Genomic DNA, 15,960 nt, shown 5'->3' on the forward strand with positions numbered 1-15,960 from the left:
AGGGCTGGGTTTTGTGGCTACCTGAGAAACAATTGCTAATTTATACAATTAATAGATTGCTCGCATTGGTGCTAATCTAGAGGCTGTCTGCCCGCAAATGTCCACACACTCCTGCTTTCTTCCCCATCTCCCCACTGATTTTTGACGGAGAATGACACAAAATGCCACTGCCCCCATGAAGTCTTCCCTGATCTCTCCACTTGGAAGTGGACACTCTTGCTTCCAGGCTCCCTCCCCTTTTTGAAGGTATTATCACCATGTTGCTTAGTGCAGGAGATCTGCTTGCCTGTGCCTTCTCCTCCTGGACTGGAAGCTTCTTACACACGTCATTACTCAGGCCCCATAAAGCTGTACATACACTAGGTGGGGAGAAATGTAAGCGCTTCTCTGTGCTCCCAGGTCTCAGCTATCCCCCCAGGCAGTGTAGGGAAGGAAGGTCTTGGAGGCTTCCAGGGGTCAGGAGGGCACTGGTGTTGCTGGGGTGGGGTTCTGCCCTCTGAATCTCACCGTATTGTTACTCACAGAGGGGCTTTGGGGCTGAGGAGTACAGGCTGTGACCTGCCATCCTGAGGGGCTTCTAGAAAGCACTGCGGCCCAGGGCATGTTGGCCAGACACCCCAGGACTCCGGAGGCTCGGTTATCTATGGTGGGGCAGTCTTGAGAAAAGTATTGAAGGAAAGTATGGAGGATCCTGGATTACTTCTCTGAAAAGCCTTTGGGCGTGGTATGACAGAAGCAAGTCTGCTTTCCTCAGCGTCGAAGGCTGTCTCCTGAATCCCCAGAAATCTGTGAATGGCACCTATATTCATTCCCAGCATTGCATAAAGAATGGCTACCCACTCTTTGAGCCTCTCCCCTGTCACTGCCCCTTGGCCCACGCCGGACTAAACCCAGCCCTGACCTGCATGCCTCAAACTCTTCCCTGCATCCAAGAAACAGTTTCTTCGGCCTGGACTGCCTCCCCTCAGCCCTTCTCCATCCCATGAATTTCTCCTCCACTCGTTTAGACTCAGCTCAGATGTCGGCTTCTCTGTGAAGCCTTCCCTGATGCCGAGTATACCTTATCCGAGATAAAGAGAAGCAAAGATCACCGTTTCTAAAAACATTCACTAATAAATGGCCTCTCGTAGTAAATACTACTCAACAACTATTTATTGAGTGCCCATTACGTGCCAGGCACTGATCTCCACACTTGGAATACTGCGGCAAGCAAAAGAGACAAACATGCCCACGCTCATGGGCTTACACTCCAGCAAGGGGCAGGGGGACAGGGTATCCATACACAATAAACACAATGACAAGTAAATTATATAACATGTTAGAGGTTGATAAGTGTGTGCAAAAAGGAAAAAGTAGAGAAGGGTAAAAGGGACTGAGAGAGTTGAGGGCGACAGGAGAGAGGGTGGGGTGGGCTGAAGGGAGATATGTAAACAGGCCGGCTTCAAGAACTCAAGAGAAGGAAGGAGGGAAGCAGAGGAGGAGAGCAGACTACAAGGAGTGTCCAATAAGCAGCCAGAAACGAGGCCAGAGTGGAAGCCAAGTGGAGAGGCCATGTCGAGGAGGAAGGGTCGATCATCCCTGTCTACCCTGCTGTTACAGAAGCGAGGTGGACGCTAAGAGTCACTGATGCAGCAACAAGGAGGGCAGAGGTGGGTGTTACAAGAGCAGGTCTGGTGGGGTGACCGGAGTGAGGGCTGACTGAAGCAAAGTGGAGAGAGTGGGGAAATGAGAATGTGGAGGGAGCGGGCGTAGACAACCCTTTTGAGGTATGCTGAAAAGGGGAGCAAAGACAAGGGACACAAGCTGGAGAGGAAAGGCATGTGGATGAAAATAATCTAACAGAGAGCAAAGCACCAGGGCCACAGGAGAGGGGGACTCTTGCTAGAGCAGAGGAGGACGACGGAACAAGTGTACGTGTGCAGAGGCCACGGAAAGTCCTGACTCCCCACGGAACTGCAGCCCCATCCATATTCACCATGCTAGGGACCTGGGCCCTTTGTTCAAATGTATTCATTTATTCATTCATTCCACAGATTTTCACTGAATGCCCTCTACATGCCTGGTTTGTTCTAGGCACTCCCAACACCCAGCACACACAGGCCCAATGATCTCTGCTCTCCAGTAGGCAATGTGCTCGTGGAGGATGCTTTGCATGTCACCAAAAGATCCTGAGTTTGACGGACTCAAAAGACAAGGACATTTAACATCCCCTATAATAAAAGTCCTGATAAATGTTCACATTATGTCATTATTATTGCCTTAATCAAAATGTATCACCATTGTCTATCTGCTACACTGACAGCAAATTTTTTTATAATATTTATAACTCCAGCACCTAACAGTTTCTGACACAGGGAAGGGACTTTTGAGATGTTTATTGGATGAATATGTGAAACCTGAAAGATGAGGGAAAATCCTCATTTCGGGTTCCTCCATAATATTCACCCATGTAAGTCACCCAGCTATACTTTCCAAAAACAAACATCTAAAGGTGACATCTAACACCTTTATGCAAAATAGTGATTCACACTGAAGTATGAAGCAGTTTCCTTGGATACTTTTCTCTTAACAGCCAGCTCAGATGGGCCGTCCCTTATCGACTGGACTTTTCCATGGAGTGGGACGGAATGGAGATCCGAGAGGGATAATTTGGAAACCGAGGTACCACCAGGTAACCGAAGACAAGATGTCCTGGCCCAGTGGGTTGGTCCTGCTTCAGCATGGTGACATCAAATATCATTGGAGGGGATGTGGGAATGGGACATGAAAGGGGTTCAGAGGGTGAACAGAGTTTGTAAAAGGGCTCCTCAGTTTGAGGACACTTGGAACCCCCGTGGCTGATAGTCCCGAGCTCCATCCCCAGTCATTTCCAGGTGGCAGAAAACAAAGCGTCTAATTCTAAATTGGTGTTTCTGATTGTTTTAATTAGTAGGCTGTCTATGTGTGATTAATTTTTCACCCTCCCAAACTTCCCATCAGTATATATATATTTGGCACCATGCAAAAGCCACTGGCCTTTAAATGACTTGAGCTCTGTGCATCTGGAGATGGGCAATCACGGAAGAACAAGCCAGAAAGCAATTTTTTGAAGGAGTGAGGGGGAAGCTGGTACTTGATCTTATTACTTCTGACCAATTTCTTGCTTTCTCTTTAAAAAAGAAGTGGAATCGTTTTGAAATTGTACCTTCTGGGAAGGGCTCCCGCTGCGAGCATCTGCCAGGCTGGGACCCACAGCCAACTCCACCCCCAAGTGGTTTGAATTTTGAGCCTCCTGTAATCCTGATGAAACTTTCACATTCCTCAAGTTCATGACACTTGGAACTTCAACAGTAGGAAGTTTATGCACATTGGGATAGGTCAGCACCGGGTATTAAGAGACGAGACAGGAACTTGATACAGATGGATAGGAAGAAACCAATAAAGGAAACTCTGGAGCAACTAAGTGACTTTAATGATTTCACTGAAGAAAATCATGTCTAGAAATATGACTTTGGTAGATGAGCCAAGTGGAATGCAACCGGCCATGCAGGCAGCCATGAGCCAGGCCTTTAAGACCCCAGACGTCATCAGATTATTTGCCAAAAAACGGCCAGGCCAGCTCCAGACAAGGTGAGTGGAGATGGACGGAGAGCTCGTGGTGGGAAAATCTGGAAAGAGGCCTGAACACCCAACAGAAAGTGGAGATACTAAGAGCTCTCAGGAAACTTGGAGAAGCTGAGTGCAGGTAACAAGGCCCTCTTGTCAGCAAACGCAGGTGCTCTCCTCAGCCAGTCTGAGACCTTGGTGCTGGAGGCAAACTTCTGGCACTGACAAGTTTTGAGGTTGGAAAAACAAAAAGATGACAGGGCCTGGAAGCTTGGGACATTCTTGCTATACATGGCGTTTGTCTCCTAGGGTTTTTGAATCATTGCCAAGAAACCAGGAGACTCTAGAAATGCATTGATAACCTAAGAAAAGGTGACTGAAAAACATAGTTGTGGCTTCTGGTTATACCCTTCATCATGGTGCTTTGTGATCCTAGACTCGTTAGGATGAGGGACGCATGGGATCTTATTCGTTATGTCTTTCGTGTTTGAGAGAGAGAACAGGAAACGGCTTCTCTGCCTGTCTTGATTAAGCCTCCTTGTTACTAAGTGCTGATAGTAAATGAAAAGATGTGAACTAAAAATTAAAATCAAAAAAATAATAAATTGCACCTTTTGTGATTTTTATGGCTGGATATTATTGCATTATATGTGTAGACCTCATTCTGTTTATCCGTCCATCTGTTGGTGGACACTTGGTTTGTTTCCACATCTTGGCTGCTGTGAACACGGGTGCACAAGGATCTGTTCGAGCCCCTGCTTTCATTTCTTTTGGGCACATACCTAGAAGTGGAACTACTGAATCATATCGTGGGTTCTACTGACCCTTTGAGAAACTGCCAGACTGTTTCCTGAAGTGGCTGCACAATTTTATACCCCACCACCGATCAGCAGGGTTCCCACTTCCCCACGTTCTCACCAACACATGTGATGTTCTGCTGCTGTCGTTGTTGTTTTTATAGTCACCCTGTGGGGTGACGCGGGATCTCACTGCGCTTTTGATCTGCGGTTCCCTGAGGACGAATGCTCCTGGGCACCTTTGCAGAGCAGTAAATCAGTAACAGATAACTGTTCTGCTTCCTTCAGGACTCGGTGACGGTGACACATGACACGGGGGATGTGAATGGACTCTGCAATGCTCAACGCAAGTTATTAATAAGATGATGCTTCCACACGAGGCACTGATGTGTGACTTTTGTTCTCACGGGGCCGTCCTAGCCACTCCCACAACTTCAACCCCTGAGCGGTAAATTCTGATAACACCCTGGTGCAAGTGTTCCCAGCTGTTGAAGGGGGCTCTTGCCTGAATGTTACCCCCTCCTTTAGTTGCTGGTCTGATGTGGAATTGGGAATCTGTTGTATAGAATGGAATTGAGTCTAAGAAAGATTTTGACCTTTTCTTCCAGGCACATCTGTGTGTGGATTTGACCTTGTGGTTTTACTTTTTTTTTTTAAGATCTACTTGTATATTTTAGAGAGAAAGAGAGATTGAGAGAGTGCGAGCAGGGGGGAGAGGCAGAGGGAGAGGGACAAGCAAACTCCCTGCTGAGTGCGGAGCCTGACAAGGGACTCCATCTCACAACCCTGAGATCATGACCTGAGCCGAAATCAAGAGTCAGACGCTTAACCGACTGAGCCACCCGGGCGCCCCTGACCTCGTGGTTTTAAATGATCTTAAACCACCATTATCAACCTGACACTCTGACCATGTGACCTAAAAAGAATTTTATATTCTGGCTTCTGAGGTCACACAAACAGTAATGACTCAAACTTCACTGGCCAGAGCTTATTCAGAAGCTCAGAACGCTGTCAAATGCCCCTACGCAAGTGTTTCTAGAAATCCAGACTCACAAGAATCATCCCACCAGGCATTCCATGCCCTAGAGCCCTCATGGTGCTCCGACTAAAGTAAAAATGGGAAGAATGTCTCTCTCCTCCACTCTGGATACCTGGGGACCCAAGCAGGGCTGTGGGCGCTCTGACCTCACAGAGCCCTTGGAGAGAACTGCCCTGAGGACTTCCGTCTATGCCACAGGCTGCAGACCCCAGTCTGTGGGTGAGGAGGAGCAGACCCCAAGCTGTCTGCCTACACCCCATCTCCCTCCTTCTCTGGCTCCTCACCCTTATGCCCGTTCTGCTCTGCCTGGTGCGGCTCCTGCCTCACCTCCACCCTGCGCTGACCAGTCAGGGATACTGCACAGTGCAGTACCGAAGCCAAGGTCACGGGCTTTGGAGTCAACACAACCGGGCTTTCAGGGACACCTGCACCAATTATACACGGCAGCTTTGGCCATGGGCCTTCCCTTCATAAGCCTCCGCTTCCCCAGCTGCTAACCAGGGATAAAGAGACTTTCTTTCAGAGTCATCATGAGAATTAAGGGCTTTAGGGGAGCAGCCGGTTCGGGGCACGGCTCAATCAATGTTAACTCACCTTATTTTTATATATTTTTTTTCTTGCAGTTGCTCCATGCCTAAATCCGACCAATTCTCAGCCCTCTCACCATTAATATCTCGGACCAAGTCCCCACCATCTCTTGCCACATTGCTCTAAGAGTCTGCTTACGTTTGCTCCTACTTCCCCACGGTGAACTTGCACAGAGCAGATGGAATGCGCCTTTCCAAATGTGAGTCAGATTCTGTGTACCCTCCACTTAAAACTCCCATCACATTAGGATAAAGGCAACCTGCTCTCCACAGCCCCTGCCTCTTTCTGCCCCAGCTCCTCATCCTCCTCCCTACCCTCCCGACGTTTGCTCCTACTTCCCCACGGTGAACTTGCACAGAGCAGATGGAATGCGCCTTTCCAAATGTGAGTCAGATTCTGTGTACCCTCCACTTAAAACTCCCATCACATTAGGATAAAGGCAACCTGCTCTCCACAGCCCCTGCCTCTTCCTGCCCCAGCTCCTCATCCTCCTCCCTACCCTCCCTACCCTCCCGACCCTCCCGAAAGAGCCCCTTGCGCTTTCTGCCCTGTGAGCTCCAAGCTCATCCTGTGGCTGCCTCCTCCCCCCTACACTCCACCCCTACACCTTGCTTTTCCTAGGCACACTACAACCTGTCCTGCCTCGTGGCCTTTTCCTTGGTATTCCTGCTGCTGGGACTGGTCTCCCTATCACTTAAGTGTCGCTCAGATGTATCACTGTGTCCTTCCTAGTTGACCTTATGTACACCAGATGCCCTTCCCCCAGTGGCACTCTCTAGTCCCTTGCTCTGCTTTAATTTCTTCACTGTTTTTGCTATGGTCTGAATGTCTGTCTCCCCCCACAAACGCTTATGTTGAAATTCTAATGCCCGATGGGACGGTATCAGAAGGGGGGGCCTTTGGGAGGTGTTTGGTCATGAGGACGGAGCCCTCGTGAACAGAACTAGTGTTCTTAGGAAAGAGGCCCCCGAGAGCCCCTTGCGCTTTCTGCCCTGTGAGGACACAGCAACAAGTCAGCCATCTCCAACCCAGAAGAGGGCCTTGGCCAGAACCCTACCATGCTGGCCCCGTGCTCTTGGACTTCCAGCCTCCAGAACTCTGAGAAATAAATTTCTGTGGTTCATATGCCATCCAGCCATGGCATTTTGTTATGGCAGCTCAAACAGACAAAGAAAGTACTGGCCACTCTATGAAATTGTACCAGTTGTGCATGTATTTAACCCATGGTATTTATTTTGTGCAATATTAATGTAATGCATGTTAATTTTATGCAATATTAATTTAATGCATAAAATAATACCCTCCTGACAGTTCCTATCTCTTTACCTATCTCTATCTGAATAGCACTTCTCACCACCCGCATGTTACTCATTTATGTGTTTTGCCTGTTATAGTCTGTCTGTCTCGTTAGAATGCAAGCTCCCTAAGGGCAGGAATCTTGATGGTGCCTGGCAGTGCTCTGTATGGAGTCAGCCTGCAGTAAATATTTGTTGAATCAGTGAGCAAGTCTGTGCCCATTTCCTGTCTCCTTTCTGAAACACAAGTTGCCTCTCCGGATCCAGCGAGGAAGGAAGGCTCCATTACCCCTGTCGTCCACATCCCATTTCTCACTGTGTGGGAGGCTGGCTCATCTCTGGTTTGGAAGGCCTCTCTAATCTCTGGGCACCAGCAGTGCAGATGTATCTCAAGTCGACACAGGCCACGACAGAGCAGCTGGTGAGAAAATTCCTTGTGCAGGGCTCTAGGTTCATGGTCATCAGACATGGGCCGGCCATACGGCCATGCAGTGTCCCCGAGGGGCCTCTGAGGAGACAGCAGCCCAGGCAGCGTCCCTTCCGTGGCGTCAGGAGATCAGACTGCCGTGGGAAGGGAGGAGTCTTGACAAAGTGGTCTGGTATCTCTCCAGGTTCGAGACCAGCATGCCCGGGGGGGCCGCTCTGCCCTGCAGCTGCTCATGGACTTGCCGTAGGCTCTCCTCTTCAAGTGTGCCCGGGACTGCAGCCTTAACTCTTGGCCCATTCAGCCCCTTCATCTTCTCCATCCTGAGCTCCTGACACAACACACTCTCAGCTAGCATAAGTCACACGAATTGCCACTTTTGCATGTCCATGTGTGTGGTAAAATGTACCTAAGGCTTATCATTTTAGCCATTTTAAGTGTACAGCTGAGTGGCATTAAGTACATTTGAGAACTTGGCCCTTCAGCCTCATTTTGCTCAGGCAATAACATCTTCTTTATTGACACAAGCCTGCCTTCCCCTGGGCGTCCTTCTTCCACCCTGGTCACTTCTCAATCTTCTTTGTGAGCATCTCATAACCTGACCTCCAGACGTTAACATTTCCCAGGGCTTGGCCTCCTGCTCTGGTCTACACACGCTCATAGGTGATTATATACGTTCCCACTGGTTTAAGTACCATCCGTAATTTGATGACCCCCAAATTTAGATCTGCAACCCACATCACTCCTCTGAGTTCCAGACTCACATACACAACCACCTCCTTAAAATGCCCCCTTGGATATCTCACGGGCATCTCATTGTTAATAAAGCCAATTCTCAATCCTCAATCCTTCCCCTCAAATCTTCACGTTCCTCCATCTCTGTAAATGGTACCACTATCCACACAACTGTTTAAGTAAGAAAATGAGGACACCTCCTTTATTATAATCTCTCTCTGCCTCCAATTCAATCCATTACCAAGTCCTGTTGGTTTTGTTTCTCCCTCCAAAATATTTCTTGACTCCATCCACCTCTCTTTCATGTGCTTCCTAATATGTGATTCATCCCAGCCCCAGCTTTCACCTGGATGGTATCCTCACCGGATGTTCTTACTTCTGGGCTTCCACATCTACAATCTATTATCTCTGCAGAAATTAGGTCACGGGGCATGTCTCCTTCCTAAAACCTTTAATAGTTTCTAGTTATACCTCAAATAAAACACAAATGTTTCATCACGGCCAATAAATCCTAAATGATCTGGGTCTTGCCTAATGCTCCAAGTTCATCCTGTGGCTGCCTCCTCCCCCCTACACTCCAGCCACCCCGGCCTCCTTTTTCCCTTGAACATACAGAACTCTCTACTTTGTGGCCTTTGATTATACTCATCCCTTTCCCTAGAGATACATACATTCACCGCCTTTTCCCCTGGCTGCCTCCTTCTCCTCCTTCAGAACTCAGTTACATGTTATGGCTTTAGAGAGGTTTCCCTGACCACCCTAATTAGCTACATTTTCTACTTCTGCATTCTGGTAATTTCTTTCTTAGCATGAATTACAATTTGTGCTCAGTTGATCATTTGAAAGTATTTTTTATACCTTCTTAGTGTCAGACAGTAAGGTAGGCCCAGGGGATACAGCTGTAAACAAAATCTGATACAAGCCCATACTCTAACAGAGCTTTTAGTGCAGTAAAGAAAACATATATTAATTTATTTTAAAAAATCACAACTGTGAGTGTATAATACAAAGTGGCATGAGTACTACAAAGAAATTTCTTTTTTTTTAAGATTTTATTTTTATTTATTTATTTATTTGAAAGAGAGAGAGAGCGCGTGTGCACATGAGCATGGGGAGAGGCAGAGGGAGAGGGAGAAGCAGACTCCCTGCCAAGGAGGGGACCGATGCAGGTCTTGATCCCAGGACCCTGGGATCATGACCTGAGCCAAAGGCAGATGCTTAACCAACTGAGCCACCCAGGCGCCCAGAAATTTCTATTTCAGAATATAATTAAGAAGCTAGCACCGGACTAGAATGTGGTTAGGCTTCCCCAGAGAAGCAACCCTTCAGCTGGCATCTGAGGAATTAGCAGGGGTTTACCAGGCAAAGGGAGGAGAACAGCTTTCCAGGCAGAAGGAAGAACTGATGCAAAGATCTTTCAGCAAGGTGGAGCAAAATTCTAGGAAGGTCAGGGCGGCAGCTGCAGAGAATGAAACATAGAAGTGCACGGATGTGTCAGGAGCCTAGCCAGGAAACACCATGCCTGGGCCTCATAGGCCACACCAAGGAACGTAGTTCAATCCCAGAAGGAAAATCGAGCTGTTCAAGGTTTTAAGTAGGAGGTGGGTTAGAGGTCAGGACTCACACGATGGCATCTGCTTTTGCGCAAGATCACTCTAACTACAGTGCTTGGGGAGGTCATGGAAGAGCTGAGAGGCCAGTGGGGAGCTTCAGGGCTAGCCTGGGGAGTTGTGATGATAGCAGGCTCGGGGGCCGGCTGCAGAGACAGGGAGAAGAGGACACACTGGGATGATATTCAGAAATCAAATCAATAGGAATTTATGGTGGATTCGATACACATAATGAAGGAGAAGGAAGTCTCAAGGAAAACTCGATTTCTGACTTAGTGGATTTTGGGATCACTCACTGAAACAGGGAACACCAAAAACGAAAAACAGAAAATTAGACGTGAACTGGGCAGGGGCTCCCAGAGGGAGGGGAGCATGAGTTGGTCCTAGCCTTTTGAGTCTGAGATACCTTTGGGAAATGCAAATGGAGATATGGTAGGATTGAGAGAAGCAAGGGTATCGCACGCTTGGGTCAAGAGCCCCGTACAGGGTGTGAGCCAAAGCTCTAATTTAAGGGTTCACTGATGTATGTGCAAAGGACTGGATATTCGTGTCCCCCCAAAATTCATATATTGAAATCCTAAACCTTAATGAGTCCTTTGGGGGGTGATTAGCACATAGCATGGAGCCCTCATGAATGGGATTAGTGCCCTTATAATCAAGGTAAACTCCACTGTTTTGAGTCTGGGGAACTGAGAAGTTTATCTTTAGCCAAGATGAGAGAGTCCGTGGGAGGAGAAAGCTTTGGGTGAAGATCACTAGCTCGATTCTAGCCTGTTAAGTTGGAGGTGACTAAGGTGCAACTGCTGGGGTAAGGTGTTCCAAGACAGTCAGGGCTGGAGGTAGAAAATGTTGAGCCATCAGCACTTGGATGGTACTTAAATAGATGATATTTAAAAACAATGGGATTAGATGAGGTCACCTTGAGAGTAAGGGTTAAAAAAAGAAGAGGTCTGAGCATGAGGCCCTGGGACATCCCCAGGTTTGGAGGGCAGGAAGATGGGAGAAGCCAGCAAAGGAGACTGAGAAGAAGGGACCAGCGAGGAAGAAGGAGAGCCAGGAGAAAAGAGTTGTTCTAGAAGCTAAGAAAGGAAAACACTTCAAGGTGGAGAGAGGTAACAACCAAGTGCAGCTGATAGGGGCGCCTGGGTGGCTCAGTCGGTTAAGCGTCTGTCTTCAACTCAGACCATGATCTCAGGGTCCTGGGATTGAGCCCCACGTTGTGCTCTCTGCTCAGCGAGGAACCTGCTTCTCCCTCTCCCTCTGCCTGTCGCTTCCCCTACTTGTGCATGTGCGCGCTCTCTCTCTCTCTCTTCCTCTGTCAAATAAATAATCTTTTTAAAAAATAAATGTAGCTGATAGGTCCAGTTAGGTGAGAACCAAGGAATATGGCCACTGGATTAGCAGTGTGGACATCACTGTTGACCTTGAAAAGATTCATTTCCACGGTAACCCACAGAGGAGAAAGATGGGAACCAGTGGGTATGGACAACTTTTCTAGGAGTTTCACTGTAAAACAAAGGAGATAAATGTAGCAATAGCTGGAAGGGAGAGTGAGGCCCAAAATAGATTTGAGGGTTTTTTTAAATGGAAGAAATAGCAACATATATGAACATGGATGGGAATGGTCGGCGTAATACAGAAATAAAATGAGTAGAGTGAATACAAATGAGTAATTCAGGACTGAAGGATGAGAACTACTATAGCAATGCTGTTGAGTAGGAGAGGGGAAGGGAGCAAGTCTTCAGGTGGAAGGGTTAGTGTAAGGCTGGAGCAGAGACTACTCACCCCTAGTGTGGGAAATAAGACAACAATGTGGGTAGGTGGGTCCATATGTGGGTGGGAGCTTTTGCAAGTTCTCTGCCAACGGTGTTCATTTTCTCAGGAAAATGGGAAAAAAAGAGCATCCGTGGAGAGTAAAGAGAGGGATGCGGAGAAGGGGAACTGAGAAGAGAGAGGGAAACACAAAATGGTCATCTGGCAGAGGGAAGGGCAAATGGACCAGGAGGTAGAGGGTAATGGCTGGGCAATGCTAGGGCTCCACATAAGTTTAGTGATCAACTATTTACCATGACCTTGAAGATTAGGAGTTTTAAATTACTGATCTTGAAGGTGGGGCAGATTCAGACAATGCCAATATCCACCCTGGGCTGCACAGGCTGTTTACCTTGGAAGCTCACAGGATTTTGCTGCTGCCCTTTGAATTTCTGATCTCTCTCTAGTATCTGCTCCCACAATCGCTTTTTCTCCTCTTTCCAGCCTCCTTCCCAGGGATATGACTCAGGCTTGGGAATGGGGGTTGGAAAATCCAGATCTCAGGGACACGGTCGAAGACAAATTGGCAGGACCTGTGTCCATATGACAGTTCGGCAGCTCCAAACCCAGTCAATCACTACTCAGGTTCTCTACAAGAAGTGGAGCTTCTGGGCTTGCACCCTTGGTCACCTTGCCCCAACTCCCCACCCCTACGAAGGGTGTGGGTGGTTGCTGACATCTCTCCCTCTCCTGGAATCCCATTCTAAATACTGGTTGCCACTTACTGTGTGATCACTTTGTGGGGGCGCTGGATTAAAGACCATGTGTATTACAACTTTTGTTCTTTTACACCGAAAACACTGCAAAAACAGCACTTGCCCCATTGTTTACACATGAGGAAACTGATGTCTGAGGAGATTATAACTTGCCAAGGTCACCCAGCAAGTAACTGGCAGGTCTGAGACTGGACCCCAAGTCTGAACCCAGAGTCCTTGCTTTAACACTGCTGTTATACCATCTCTCAATTCCTTGCTGAAGAGCAAGACTTGAAGCAACTTCAGTCAAAATGTTTATGTTAATTATTGTCTCCTCCCCTCTCCTTCCTGCAGAGCCAGTTTTCTCTAAGGTGACGGTCTCAATCTAGCCTTGACAGGAGAGCAGATCTACATGTAAATGGCAGGTCCTGGCTGGAGGTAAACCACTGAAGGGCTAATTCCTGCCACCCGGGAGGAAGGAGGAAGAGAGGGAAAGAGGAGGGAAGTTAGGGACCACTGCTATAGTCCAGGACCCCAGTGAGGGAGGTGGAAAACACTGGGAGAGACGGATACTCCCACAGTCCCTTTCTCCAATGAGTTCCCCATCGCTGTATTTCCCCCAAATTACCCATCGGAGTAACGTATCTCCAGCTCACCATCCCAACTGAGATCTTAGTGGTGACCATTATGACAAAGTATTCCACTTTCTCTAATTGGTCTTGTCCTGGCATGATGGCCACCTGCAGGATTCTTTTCAAAATATGCCACCATTCCAAAACTGAACTGTCAAAGAGCAGAGCCCTGAGAGAATAAGGAAGGAGAGGTAAGCCTCACAGGCTTACCTGGAGACTCCCTGCCGGGTCCATGAGGCAGTTCTAGGCTCTCCCCAGCGCCAAGGTAGGGAGCAAAAGGGCTACTGACATCACATTTTGCTCACTGTCCCTCAAGATATACATTTCCACGGGGAGGGGGGAGATCACATCATCGTTTGAGTAAACACATACATTTGATTCCTTTTCCTATGAAACGTAAGCTGCATGACCTCAAATTGCATTTTATTTTCCACAATTTTCTATATTTCTGAAGATTTCTGCAATAACCCTGCATTACATGTATAATGGGGATGGGTATTAAACTTTCATTTGTTTTTCAGGGACAAGCTGGAAATAAGATGCCCGAGAAGGTAATGAAGTGGCTGGTGTGCAGTAAGAACGATGTCGGCTCTCGCAGAAATGCCTCTCCCAGGTTGGAATCCTTCTCGCTGGTGTGTCTAAAAGTCATAAGCGCAGATGCTGTGGTAGCAGTCTGGATCATTAGTGGGATGTGCTGGGGGACCGCACTATGCTTGAAGCTGGCAGGAAAGATATTGGGCTGGTCCTGGGGAGCCAGGAAGAGCAATTCCACTCATCTCAGGCTACTTAGTAAGGAAAGAATTAACCCACCAGGGGAGCCAGCCTACCAACGAGTGAATTAGTCCTTTCCTTGCCCTCAAAGCCCTGCTAAGAAGTTGCTTTTCCTTTCAAGGGGAGTGGTGGATTTCCAGGCATCACAAAGCAGTCCCGCCGTATTTAAAGAACACATATGTTCTCCAAAAAATTGTTTTCTGCAAATTAAATTTTCATATACCAAATCCTACTTTCCCATACCTTTTTTATTATCAAAATAAGTAACCTTCTTGAGAGAATACAGTCAATCCGCCTTTGGGAATATGACACAGGCAAAAGGCAACAAACTTGTTTTTTGAAACACGAGTATTTTTTAATAAGCTGCTCAAAGTAAGGTACATGTGATAAAGTTTCTCAAAATAAGTTATAAAATATGAATGTAAGTAGCCAGAAATATCTGTCCCCTTGGCCAGCAGCTTCATGGTCCAGAGGAAAACCCATAATGATAGCTGAGCTGAATAAAAGAGACTTTTGTTCTCCAGTCTTTTAGTCTCTAGAACAGTCTTCTGTAAAAAAAAAAAAAAAAAAAAATCCAGTGTTTGAATATTCAGCTGTTATCTCTTAGCTCCAAACTTACCCTTCTGTTCTGTGCTTTGTGATAGGGGTGCTCAGGCTCCCAAAGCCGCCTTCCCTGCTTAGTCAACTAGATTCTCAATAGACTAGACGATAGGGGGCGCTAGAGGGACTCTGGGTGGCTGCAGGAGGAAGCAGGGACCTGACCCTACTTGTCCACCTCCTGATCCTATCAGTGTCTCACCAGCAGGGCTTCTCCATTCTGGAAGTGGCAGCTTGGTTCCAATTTCTAGTTTTCTCCATGCTCCCAGAATGAGCCTCACTGTGCTTCCTTACTTGCAATGGTATATTGGAGCAAGCTCGCTCAAGAGAATTTCAGGGATTTTTCAAGCTAATTTTAAGCATGATTACTATTAAAAATTAAATTGCATAAACTTACTGTATTAGTTAGGGCTGTAGTAACAAAGCACCCCAAAGTGGGTGGCTTAAACAGCAGAAGTTTCTTTTTTCTCAGTCCTAGAGGCCAGAAGTCCAAGATCAAGTTGTCTTCAGGATTGGTTCTTTCTGAGGGCTGGGAGGAAGAATCCGTTCCATGTCTCTCCCCTAGCTGCTGGTGGTTTGTGGGCAATCTTTGGCATTCCTTGTCTTATAGAAAAATCACTCCAATCTCTGCCTTTATGTTCACGCAGTGTTCTCCTTGTGGTCATGTATGTCTCCAAACCTCCCCTTGGAAGGACACAAGTCATGTTGGATTAGAGCTCATCCTATTGACCTCATTTTAACTTGATTACCTCTGTAGAGACCCAGTCTCTAAATAAGGTCAATTCTGAGATACTGGAGCTAAGAACTCCAACATACATTTTTGGGGGACATACTTCAATCCATAACACCATTAAACAAATTATAGAAATCTGGAGAACAGACGATGGTTGCCAGGGGTTACAGAAGGGGAATGACAGCATGACCATGAAGGGGCAGCAAGAGGGAATTTCTTTGTGATGACGGGAGAGTTTCGTATCTAGATTGTGGTGGTGGTGGTTATACACATCTCTATAGATGATAAAATGCCATAAAAATATACACAAAGACATAAAAAATGAGTGATTGCAAAAACCGGTCCAGGTCTGTAATCAAATTAATCGTATTGTGCCAGTCTATTTCCTGGGTTTAATGATGTACAAATGTCGCTCTTGGGTAAAGCTGGAAGATGCCATAATTGGTACAGGGGTACTGTTTTTGCAACTCCTTATAAGTCTATAATTATTTTTAAATTTAAAAAGGCATTAAAAAAAAGACACACACACACACAAAAAAAACCAAATAATCCAATTAAAACTGGGCAGAGAACCTGCATAGACGTTTCTCTGAAGAAGACCTCCAGACGGCCAACAGACACATGAAAAGATGCTCAACATCCCTCAT

The 15,960-nt window shown here is 47.0% G+C and overlaps 1 pseudogene; it reads left to right on the plus strand.

Annotated features, from left to right (window-relative positions):
- Window positions 1–1,224: 1,224 nt before the first annotated feature.
- Window positions 1,225–3,943, plus strand: LOC102750185 (protein LZIC-like; annotated as a pseudogene).
- Window positions 3,944–15,960: the final 12,017 nt, after the last annotated feature.

Source organism: Leptonychotes weddellii, chromosome 12, assembly GCF_054177405.1.
Source record: "Leptonychotes weddellii isolate Sample4059 chromosome 12, ASM5417740v2, whole genome shotgun sequence".
Lineage (NCBI taxonomy): Eukaryota > Metazoa > Chordata > Mammalia > Carnivora > Phocidae > Leptonychotes > Leptonychotes weddellii.